A 12,012-nucleotide genomic window follows, 5' to 3' on the forward strand; every position below is an offset into this window, starting at 1 on the left:
AAAGTACTTTTCAGTTCTAATTCTATGATCTTATAAATTCTGTTTCTAACAGACTGGTTGTGTGACACCATGCAACTCGCTTAACCTCTCAATGTCCCCAATCAATTCTCTAAGACTATAAATTACACAACAGTTTGCTTACCTTTAGGGCTAACAAAACATAATTATAAATATATTTTAAGTGAGAGGGGGGAAGGGAGAGGAAGAGAGAGAATGGTTTTAATCAGGGAAAGAAAGTACTTCGCCTACCCCCTGTTGTGCATGTTAGCATCACTTACCACTTTTCCTTTAAAATGCTAATTAGTGTATTAGCCGTTGCTGTAAGCAGCCAACAGGGGTTCCAGGTGCCGGGTCCAGAACAAAATTACGCTAGGGGCCAGAGAAATCAAAAGGGCACTCACCCTGGAGGTAGAGGTTAATAGGACGAACAGGCACTCAAAATCACTCCTGTGTCACCTGGGACCCTCTACCCCCGCCCCTTGCTAGAGGCTGCTGACCCTGAAGATGGAAAGACCATTGCTAATGAGAAACACTGCCCCGCCGTAGACGTTCGGAAGGAAGGTTTAAGGGTTAAACACTAGGCGAGGAAGAAGGGACTTTCTGTTCAGCGACGAATTTCTCCCTCCCTCTGTCCCTGGGCAGCCAGCTGTTGAGATGACTTTTTCCACTCCCTGCTGCTGTTGCCCTGAGCGGTGCTGGCCCTCAGTACAAAATGGATAACTTTCCGATTTAGTGAACTGTAGCAAACGCCAAGCAATTCTGATTTTCTGGTTTCCTTGGGCCATTTCGTGCTATTGATTTGTCTGCTTTCCTTTATGTTTGGCCTTTAGTCTGGGTTTGTCTTCCCCTTAACCTTCTGCAATGTCGGTGTCACAGTGCCTGGCCCTGCTAAGCTGACTTTTCGTTCTGAACTAGTCACTTTCCAGGCCTGGCTCTCCTCTGAACCCAATCAGCCCCCGCCCAGTTGGTGTCCACGGCCAAAGCAATGGATCTAAGTCTGTTTGATGACATATTTGGCCGCTTGGGACTGTGGTGGATTCAGATCACAGCATGGACGGACACTCCAATCAGTGGTGCAGTTTGCTAAGGAGCAACTTCTCCTCTCTCCTCCCGCCCCTCCCCCACAATCAAATTGACTGAACTCAGGCTGATTAAGAAGCTATGGAGACACCTGACCTCAGCCTCGAGTCTTTAGAACTTCCCTCTGCATTCCGGTCTCATTTAGCGGCTCTCAGAAAGCTTGACTGTGAAGGGAAACCGAATTCCGGGATGTCAATGGGAAAGAAGAGAAAGCGTCCCCCCGTTTGCTGTTTCAGACGTAATGGTAGCTTTTAGTTTTCTTTTAAATTGCTTTCCATTCTCACCTAGGATTTTCCAGCGTCCAGACAGATTTCAAAGTATAATTTTTTGTTTGCTTTTAGCTTATATGATTAATAAGCCAGTGGGTATGTCATTTTAGCTCTCCGCACCTCAATTTTTCATCTGTTAAGTACAGGAAAATAATTCCTGTCCTCTACATTCCCCGCGCAGAGAATATTCTCAGTAATGAAAAGGGGATGGATTTTATGGTGATTGAATTGATTTACATTCTTTTCTGAATCTAGAAAAGAACAGCACAAAAACAGGAAAACAGCTCTCCCATCCTCCACCTCCTTTAAACGCATCTCTCCATTGCCTGCATAAATAGAAACTGAGCAGTATGTGGATGATCCAAGAGTTTGAATTCTCAAGTCACTTCTTTTGGGTTTTGAAATGCATATGCTTTCTTCCTGGAAGAATTAGCTGCCTAATTGTACTTTTCTTTGTTATCCATCAAGGCAATGCTTCCTGCATTACTATTTATTTCTATTATTTTAAAAAATATTTCTATTTTCAGTTCCAAATTCTCTTCCTTCCTCCACCCCTCCCTCACCTACTGAGCAGGTAAGAAATACAATATCCGTTATACATGTGTAGCCATGCAAAACAATTAGCCATGTTCCAGGGGGGAAAAAAGCAAGAGAAATAAAGTAAAAGTAGTTGGTAGTTTGATTGGCATAGCATTGAATAAATTAATTTAGGTAATATTATCATTTTCATTATATTGGCTAGGCCTACCTCTGAACAGGGGTAGCTAGGTGGTGCAGGATAGAGTACCAAGTCTAGAGTCGAGAAGACTCCTCTTCCTGAGTTCAAATCTGGCCTCAGACACTAGCTGTGTGCTAGTCACGTAACCCTCTGCCTCAGTTTCCTCATCTGCAAAATGAGCTGGAGAAGGAAATGGCAAAACTCTCCAGTATCTTTGCTAAGAAATGGGGTCATGAAGAGTTGGACATGACTGGAAAAAAGCACCCATATGGGGCAGCTAGGTGGTGAAGTGGATAGAGCACCAGCCCTGGATTCAGGAGGACCTGAGTTCAAATCTGACCTCAGACACATAACACTCACTAGCTGTGTGACCCTGGGCAAGTCACCTAACCCCACTGCCTAGCCAAAAAAACAAAAACAAAAAAAAAAGAAAAAAGCACCCACAAACAATATTTCTCCAATTATTTAGATCTGTCCTTATTTGTATGAAGAGTGTTTTGTAATTGTGTTCATGTGAGTTTCTGTAAGTGTCTTGTCAAGTAGACTTCCAAATATTTTATGCTGTCTGCAGTTATTTTAAATGGAATTCTTCTTTCTCTCTCTTCCTGCTGGGTTTTGTTGGTAATATATATGACTGCATTACTATTCAAGTGTACTTGTATTCCTTAAGAATATACTGTACCTTGCCTGGCAAGATGGTACACACTTCTAATCCCTGCTACTGAAGAGGCTCAGTCAAGGCAGATTAATTGAGCTCAGGAGTTCTGAGCTGTATGTAGTAGGGATAAGTGATTGCAAGTCTGCTCTGTCTGGTACAAGTATGGTGACCCCCTTCTCCCATCAGGCTGTCTAAGGGGAGCTGGACTGGCACAGGTCAGAAACAGAGCAGGTCCAAGCTCCCACACTGATCAGCAGTGGGATTGGCCAACAGACCTCCAGCCTGGGTGAGATAGGAAGCACAGTCTCAAAAACAAGTATCCCCCCCTCATTGTTCAGATAACGAGTCATTACCCTCTCCCAGCATTCCAGCTGCTTCCTAGCATGTCTTGATGCCAAGTAAACAATCAACAGGTAGGAAATCAAGACCTGATTGACTCATTAGTATTGCGGAAAAGTCTTGAAATTCTTGAAGCTTTTGAAAATGTTCAACAGGTCAGTGCTGGTGTCATCCCTGTAACATTTAGAGCTGGAGGGAGCCATAGTGATCAATTAATCCCAAACCCTTCTCAACATAAGATCATAAACTGCCATTTAGAGAATTGCTTTGAGGTTTGCAAAGTGATTCACCTGTATTGTTTCATTTGAGCCTCATAAGAAACCTGTGGGGCTGTACAGAGTAGGTGTTACTGTTATGCCTGCCCATTTTACAGATGAGGAAACTGAGGTTGACAGAAATGTACCCAAAATCACACTAGTTTTAAGATGTCAAGAAGGGATTGAATTTAAGCTTTCTGACCCCAGATGTGATACTTGTTCCATGTGACTCTTTTAATGCCAAAATTCCTGCTTGTACCACGATGGCCGCCACTACTACCACCACCACCACCACCACCAGCATCACCATAACTACTTTTTTTCTGGACTCTCCATTCTCCCATTCACTCACTCCTAGAATTAGGAGAAGAAAACCTCCTGCTGAGAGCAGACAGTCTCAGAATCCTTTCTCAGGAATGTTCATTCTTTGAGGCCTGTGACCTGGCTTCTCCTCCCTCTGCTTTTGGAGGCCCAAACTGCTGCTTGCTTAGAAAATAACAGTTACATCCTGAACTTTGGTCTCTAAGTTTACCATGTGGGTGTTTTAGGAGGAAAAATAGATTTCTTTAAGCCACTATTAAGTTGATAAATTGATGCACTCCTTCAGTTTTGTTTCTGAGGGCATTGTGGCGCATCTTTGCATTTGTAGGGTTGCTGAGACCGATTTGGAACAAAAACAAAACAAAACAAAAAAAGCAGCTGTTTAAAAAAAGAGTTCTTGAGGCAGCTCTTTAATCTGTAGATTCATTTTGGGACCTGGGGGCAGAAATCCTCTAAAAACCCCTAGGCTACTAGGCAAACTTCCTTATTTCCACCCCCCAGTCCCTGAGCATCACTCAGTGCTCTGTTGGATTGCAGAAACTCTAAAACTCAGATTGCCCCGACCCCAATTCCTAATTGCCACCAAAATTGGCTTCCATGCCCGGGGAACCTTCAGATGAACATTATGAAAACAACCCCACCAGCCCCTCCTCAGTGACTCTGACACCTTTCTGAAATGCTAATTGACTTCCCGGCCACACTGTCAGCCTCTTGTTCACACCTCCTCAATCCCTGCCCCAGGCATTCCTGCATATTTGATTCTGAAATTCTGGGCTCCTAAAACATTTGTCCAGATTTCTGTGGAAAAGTCCTGAAAAATCAAAATTACTTTTAAAAAAAATTAATTTGTTTTTAGTTTTCATCATTCACTTCCATAAGATTTTGAGTTTAAAATTTTCCCTCCCTCCCTCTCCTCCCCCCTCCCAAGACAGCATGCGATCTGAAATAGGATCTACTTATACATTCATATTAAACATATTTTCACATTCGTGATGTAAAGAAGAATTAGAACTAATGGGAAGAACCATGAGAAAGAAGAAACAAAACAAAACAACAAAAGAAAAGGAGAGCAAATAGTATGCTTGATCTGCATTCAGATTCCAAAGTTGTTTCTCTGGATGTGAATAGCATTTTCCATCGTGAGTCTTTTGGAGTTGTCCTTTCTTTTGGAATCTTTCTTTTGGAAAGATCCTTTCACTGCTGAGAAGACCTACATCTACCGAAGTCAGTCATCACACAATGTGGCTATTACTGCGTACAGTGTTCTCCTGGTTCTGCTCATTTCACTCAGCATCAGTTCATATAAGTCTTTCCAGGTTTTTAAGCAACATATTGTAGGATTATGGTTCTTTCTCATTCACATTCACAGTTATGATCACTATCTGTGTCTTTCTCTCCATCCTATCCTCCGCCCCCTTTTATGCTTTTCTCTTTCCTTTCTCCCTCTTTCTCTTCACTAGAGTTTTGCTTTTGACCATTGCTTCCTTCAGTCTGCCCTTCCTTCTATCAGCCCCCTCCCTTTTCTTCCCCTTTACCCTTACTACTTTTTCCCTTCGTTCTATCCCTTTTCTTTTCCCTTTCCCTTCCTACTTCCTATAGGGTAAGTTAGATTTCTATACCTAAGTGATTATGTTATTCCCTCTTTGAGCCAAATCTGATGAGAGTAAGGTTCAAACAATGCTCATCTCCTCCCTTCTTTCCCTCTACTGTAATAGGTTTTTGTGCCTTTTCATGGATGTAATTTACCCTTGTCTGACTCCTCCTTTCCTCTTCTCCCAGAACAATCCATTTTCACTACTTAATTAGATTTTTTATCATCTCATCAAAGACGACTTATACCCACAACCTCTGTCTATGTATACTCCTTTTAAATGTCATAATAATGATACAGTTCTCAAGAGTTACAAGTGTCATCTTCTCTTGTAGGGCCGTAAAGTTTGCTGTTATTAATAACATGTTTTTTTCTTTCCTACTTACCTTTTTATGCCTCTCTTGACTCTTGTATTTGAATATCAAATTTTCCTGTTGAGCTCTGGTCTTTTCATCAGGAAGGTTTGGAAGTCTCCTATTTTGTTGAATTTCCTTCTCCTCTCTTGAAAGATTATGCTCAATTTTTCTGGGTAGTTGATTCTTGGTTGTAATCCAAGCTCATTTGCCTTATGGAACATTGTATTCCATGCCCTCCAGTCTTTTACTGTAGAAGGTGCAAGCTCCTGCATAATCCTGACAGGTTCTATGATATTTAAACTGTTTCTTTCTGGCTGCTTGCAATATTTTGTCTTTGATCTGGTAATTCTGGAATTTGGCTATAACATTCCTTGGCATTTTCAATTTGGGATTTCTTTCAGGAAGTGATTGATGGATTCTTTTGATGACTATTTTATCATCTGGTTCTAAGACAGCAAGGCAGTTTTCTTTGATTTCCTGAAAGATGATGTCTAGGCTTTTTTTTTTCATCATGGTTTTCAGGTAAACCAATACTTTTTAAATTGTCTGCCCTAGATCTATTTTCCAGGTCAGTTGTTTTATCAGTGAGGTATTTTGCATTTTCTTCTATTTTTTCATTCTTTTGTTTCTGTTTGATTGATTCTTGATATCTCATAGAGTCATTAGTTTCCACTTGCCCAATTCTAATTTTTAACAAATTGTTTCCTCCTATTAGATTTTGTACCTCCTTTTCCATTTGGCCCATTTTACTTTTTAAGGAGTTGATTTCTTCATTGTATTTTTTTCTCCCCATTCAGCCAATTGTATTTTTTTAAGGACTTGTTTTCTACAGTCAATTTTTGTCCTTCCTTTTTCAAGTTATTGACTCTTTCTTTCATACCTCTCATTTTCTTTCCCAATTTTTCTTCTACTTCTCTTTTTTTGACTTTTAAAATCCTTCTTGAGCTCTTCCAAGAAGATTTTTTTGGGCTTGAGACCAGTTCATATTCCCCTTTGAGGTTTCAGATGTGAGTATATTGACAATGTTGTCCTCTTCTGAATTTGTGCCTTGATATTCCCTGTCCCCGTAATAAGACTCTATGGTCATTGTCCATTTCTGCTTTCTGCTCATGGTGTTTGCCTATTTCCTGGCTTTTGAGGTTAAACTCTCCTTCTAGAGTGCAGGGGGCACTGACCCAAATTTCTTGTGCTGGGAGCCTGGGACCTGGTCACTGGCTTTGTGTGCTGGGGCCTCTGGTGCTGGCAGCTGGAGACTCTAGGGGATCTGGTAGCTTACCTGGTTCAGAGCTGGGGTCAGCAGCACTAGAGCTCTCAGGGTGGGGGTGGGGAGTCTGGCCCCTGGGGGATGCCTGCTCACTTGGGCTTCTTTAAAACAGTGAATGTTTGGCTGCTGGAGGATGTCTGCCAGCCTGGAGTTGTGCTGGAGCACTGGGAGATTTGATTGCTGGAGACCCCTGTGCATGTGGTGGATTTCCAAGCCGGTGTTTACCAGTGCCTGTGCTGAGGTACTGAGGGGAAGTAGGGGGAAGTGGGTCCTGGTGTTGGTGCTTGCCTGCTCTACCACCCTGGGGCTCAGGATCTCCCCTTGGTTTGCTGAGGTGGGGCTTGCCACTGGCTTGCTGGGATGCCTCCTGTCCTGTACTGCTCCCCCTTTTCCCCAGACCAAGAGGGGCCTTTCCTATTAATCCTCCAAAGTTCCTGGGCCACAATACTGCTGCCCCCCCCCCATCTTTCTGCTAGCTCAGCTTTTCCAGGGTTTTTCCTGGGGTGATATTTTCTGGGCTTTCAGAAGTCAATAAGGGAAGATGAGAGTGACCATCTTGGCTCCTGGAAGTCTGATCGAGTGCCCCCAAAGTAATTTGCAAACAAAAGTTTGTTGTTCAGTACATCCAACTCTTCTTGACCCCATTCAAGGTTTTCTTGCAAAGATACTGGAGCAGCTTGCCATTTCCTTCTCTAGGTCATTTTTACAGATGAAGAAACTGAGGCAAAGAGGGCTGAGAGACTTGTTTGGGATCATATAGCTAGTATGTGTCTGAGGCCAGGAGGATGAGTCTTCCTGACTCCAGGCTCATGCACTATGGCACCACTTAGCTGCTATAATTTCAGTGCCTTCTTTCTGTTAATTACTTCCTATTTATCCTGCATATAGCTTGCTTTGCATATATTTGTCTGTATGTTGACTCCTCCCAACTACCCGCAGTAATCTCAATGGGAGGTGGTGAGGGCCTACACAAGGGTGGTGGTAGTGTCAGGTGAGAGAAGGAGTTTATTCAAAGATGTTGTGAAGGTGAAATCGACAGGCCTTGGCAATAGATTGGGGATGAGAGATGGAGAAGTATCCAGGCTGACTCCTAGGCTGTGAGCCTCAGGGGCTGGGAGGATGATTAAAATGTCATTGGGAAATGTTCAACAAAATAAATAAAAATACCATGCAAAATAGATCATGTTAATATGTGGTTTTCTAAGTTAATATGAGCTCCCCAAGACTGTTTTTATTTGAGTTTGATGCCTCTGGCTAGACTTAAGTTATAGAGAAAACATTAGTAATGAAGATTAAATTTAAAAGTGTGTCATACCTTTGAGGAGGTCCATTGTTAAACATTTACTATCACTCCCCTGCCTTGGAGACTGGTTTTGTGGATCAGACTTGGGATATCATTAGTGTGGACTAAGACTCCAGGTGAGAACACTCCCTCTACCAATGTAGACCAGCAATAATTCTACAACTTATAATCTTGGAGGCAGAGGGCAAGTGACTTGTCTAGGATTAATAGATCAGTATGTTTTAGCAGTGGGATTTGAACCCAGGTTTTTCTGGCTCTGAGGCTAGCTCACCATCCCCTATGCCACACTGCCTCCCCAAGAATGAACAATAATAATACTTGGTATTGATATGGCCCCTTAAAAATGGCAGAGTACTTTAACTTCATGACTTCATTTCATTGTCCCAGCAATCCTGTGAGTTCGCTACCTACAGAGACTAATGCTCTTCATCCCAACGTGAGATTATTGATTCTTGGTGTAAGGCAAAGAACAATGGACCAGGAGTCAGGAAAGCTGGGTTCTAGCCTCGGCTGTGTCACTCCTGATGATCAGTGTGAGCTTGGCTAGGCTTCTGTTTCCTTATCTGCACACTGCACTAGATGACCAAGGGAGTACCTTCCAACTACAAATCTGCCTTCCTAGAGCCCGGGTCAGATTGTGCTTTGGAGTTCGGTTCCAGGTTGGTTCTATGTCAGTTTGAGTCTTCTAAGTTTCCACTAGGGAATGCCAACCAAATGAAATACCAATCCAGTTTATAGGGAAACCCCCCCATACACACACACAACTACATAACTACACAACTTTCTCCACTTGAATTTCTTCACTTGTAAAATACTTGTACTACCTACTTTGTAGAATGGTTGTCAGCAAAGTGCTTTGTAAACCTTAAAGCCTATAGAAATAGGAGTTATTTTAAATACATAGTCCATTTGTCTTTTTCACATACACACTCCAAGCTAGAAGAAAGCTTAGATTGGAAAGAGCTTGGATTTGGAGTCAAAACACCTGGAGTCAAACCTGTTTATGCTGCTTATGATCTGGGTAACCTTTGATAACCCACCTCACTGCTCCCCAACTCAGTTTTCTTGGGGAAGGTCACTTTCCAATTTTAAGTCCTTTGAAAAATGATTTTACATTTTACATTTGGTGAAGTCAAGACCCAGAGGGACTTAAGCAAGCTCACATTGATCATCGGGAGTGACACAGCCAAGGCTAGAACCCAGCTTTCCTGACTCCTGGTCCATTGCTCTTTGCCTTACACCAAGTACCAATAATCTCACGTTGGGATGAAGAGCATTAGTCTCTGTAGGTAGCGAACTCACAGGATTGCTGGGACAGTGAAATAGAGTCATGAAATTAAAGTACTTTGCCATTTTTAAAGGGCCATATCAATGTCAAGTATTATTATTGTTCATTCTTGGGGAGGCAGTATGGCACAGGGAATGGTGAGGTTGCCTCAGAGCCAGAAAAACCTGGGTTCAATTTGCCTAAGTTCATGTAAGTAGGAAATTGTAAAAGCAGGATTAGATCCTGGATCACTCAGACTCCCCAGATCTAGCATTCTTTGCTTGTTCCATGCAGCTCTCCAAGTAAAATGACCTGCCCAGCTAATAATTAGTGGAGCTAGGATACAAACTCAGGCACACTGAGCCCATGCCTGGCACTCCTTCCCCTACCCTCTGCTTCAGCTAAAAATGTAGGGCTGAAGGGTCTCATGAGATATTACTACTTACAAAATTGATATGAAGTGAATCGATATGACATGAATGTGATAAATATAGAGAAATGTGGAAAAATCTAAGCAAATAGGAGTGATGCAGAGTGAAGTAAGCAGAGCCAAAAAAATAATATACACAGTAACTACAGTAATTTAAATGGTAAGAACAGTCAGCAAAAAAAAAAAAATCCAAAGTGAATGTGGCAAAATGATAAAGAACAAACATGGCTGGAAAGAAGACATGAGAAGAGGCCCTCCTCACCCCACTTCTTTGCAGATGTGGGAGGTCTACTATGCTACGTATATTTTCATACTCTTGCAATGTTTCAATCAGTTACGATGATTTTCCTTTTTTTTTTCTTTAAAATATGTTATTTGTTATACAGAATGACTCTCTGGGAGGTGAGGGGGAGGGATACTAGGTAAAATTATCATAATATAAAAAACCCAAAAATGTAGCAATAAAAACCTATCTGTAAGGAAAAACCATGTCCTAAATCTGGGAAGGATTAGGACATTTAAATTCATGATTTTGGCTTTGGAAACATGGAGTTGCCAATAATGTAGTCTCATTTCTCTCTCTCTTTTTTTTCTTTTGGCTAGGCAATGGGGTTAAGTGACTTGCCCAAGGTCACACAGCTAGTAAGTTATGTTTCTGAGGCCACATTTGAACTCAGGTCCTCCTGACTCCAGGGCTGGTGCTCTATCTACTGCGCCACCAGCTGCCCCTGTAGTCTCATTTATGTAAACTGATTTGTGATCAAGGTCTTCCATTGCCCCCTGTGCTCTCCCCATTTTCCTCTCAGTCTCTCAATCCTTTTTCTTCTCCTAAGGATTCTTAAGCAAGCTAGGTGGTGCAATGGATAGAGCGCTGGGCCTGGAATCAGGAAGACTCATCTTTCCGAGTTCAAATCTAGCCTCAGACACGTACTAGCTGTGTGACCCTGGGCAAGTCACTTAACTCTCTTCACCTCAGTTTCTTCATCTGTAAAATGAGCTGAAGAGGAAATGGCAAACCACTCCTGCACCTCTGCCAAGAAAACCCCAAATAGGGTCACAAAGGTCAGGTCATATACAACTGAAAAATGACTAAACAATAACAAAAAAAGATTCTTAAAAATCTTCATAAAATTAGTTTGTCTGGAAGGAGTGAGCTGGCATGGTACAGTGGAAAGACTATAAGTTCTGGAGTCAGAGGACCTGGGTTCAAATCCACCCTCTGATGGTTATTACCTATGTAGTCATGGGCAAATGACTTACTCACTGTATCTCTGTTTCTTAATCTGAAAAACAGGAGTTGGAGAAGATGGCTTCTGAAATTCTTTCCAGCTCTAAGATCTGTGAAGCTGTGACAAAGTCTAAAGGAGACGGCAGACAGGAGGAAGCCCGTGAACACTGGACCAATCAGGCCTGAATGCATGAATCAATCTTGGTGTTCCTAGGAGAGGGAGGACCACCAAAATACAGCTCAGGGCAAGGAACAATGAAGTCATTAAATGATTCACATCCTCCACCATCCTGGATTGGGGATGGGTGGGACTGGGTTGTGGTTGTGGTGTGGTTTGTCCTTTGGTCTCCAAGAGGACCATAACATCAGGAACATGATGAGATAAATTTCAGTGGATTTAAGGGAGGGAGGACTGTGCAAAGTCACCAACCTCACTTTCTCCTCCAGAGCCATCTGGGTCCAATGGCAAGATATAGATCAGGATGACTGGAGATGGCCCAGGACTGGGAGAGAAATGCTGAGAAGAGAGCTCTGATTTCATTTTGCATTTTGAAAAATACTCAAAGAAACCGAAAGAATTATGGTGAATGAGCATATTCTCTCTTTTCCATTAGCATTTGAGAAAAGCACCTGTTTAGAAGAAAGTTGTTCTGTAAATAAATGCTCGTTTGGAGACTGATGGATTAGTTGGTTGATTGAAAATGAAACTGGCCACGGGAATTTTAGTGTCTCTAGACAGGAATCATAAGGTCTCTGTATCCTGGGCAGTAAGACACAGGGCAAAGCAGAGAGTGAGGACCCCAGGTATTACCTCCCAGCCCCAGACAGCATCCTGCTTTGCTGGTTTGGGGAAGGACAACTATAGTTATGGGAGCGAGAGAACTTGGAGACGCTTGAGTGATTTGGAGAACAGTGGCTCTGAATTATACTC

The 12,012-nt window shown here is 42.3% G+C and overlaps 1 long non-coding RNA gene across 1 annotated transcript; it reads left to right on the forward strand.

The window, feature by feature from the left end:
* The first annotated feature begins 715 nt into the window (after nt 1–715).
* Nucleotides 716–11,760, forward strand: LOC110208016 (uncharacterized). Its single transcript, XR_002324387.2, has 2 exons — nt 716–1,324; nt 11,148–11,760. It is a non-coding gene; the product is annotated as an uncharacterized LOC110208016 (long non-coding RNA).
* Nucleotides 11,761–12,012: the final 252 nt, after the last annotated feature.

The sequence above is a fragment of the Phascolarctos cinereus genome, unplaced genomic scaffold (assembly GCF_003287225.1).
Source record: "Phascolarctos cinereus isolate Bilbo 61053 unplaced genomic scaffold, phaCin_HiC Scaffold_4;HRSCAF=312, whole genome shotgun sequence".
In the NCBI taxonomy this organism is placed as follows: domain Eukaryota; kingdom Metazoa; phylum Chordata; class Mammalia; order Diprotodontia; family Phascolarctidae; genus Phascolarctos; species Phascolarctos cinereus.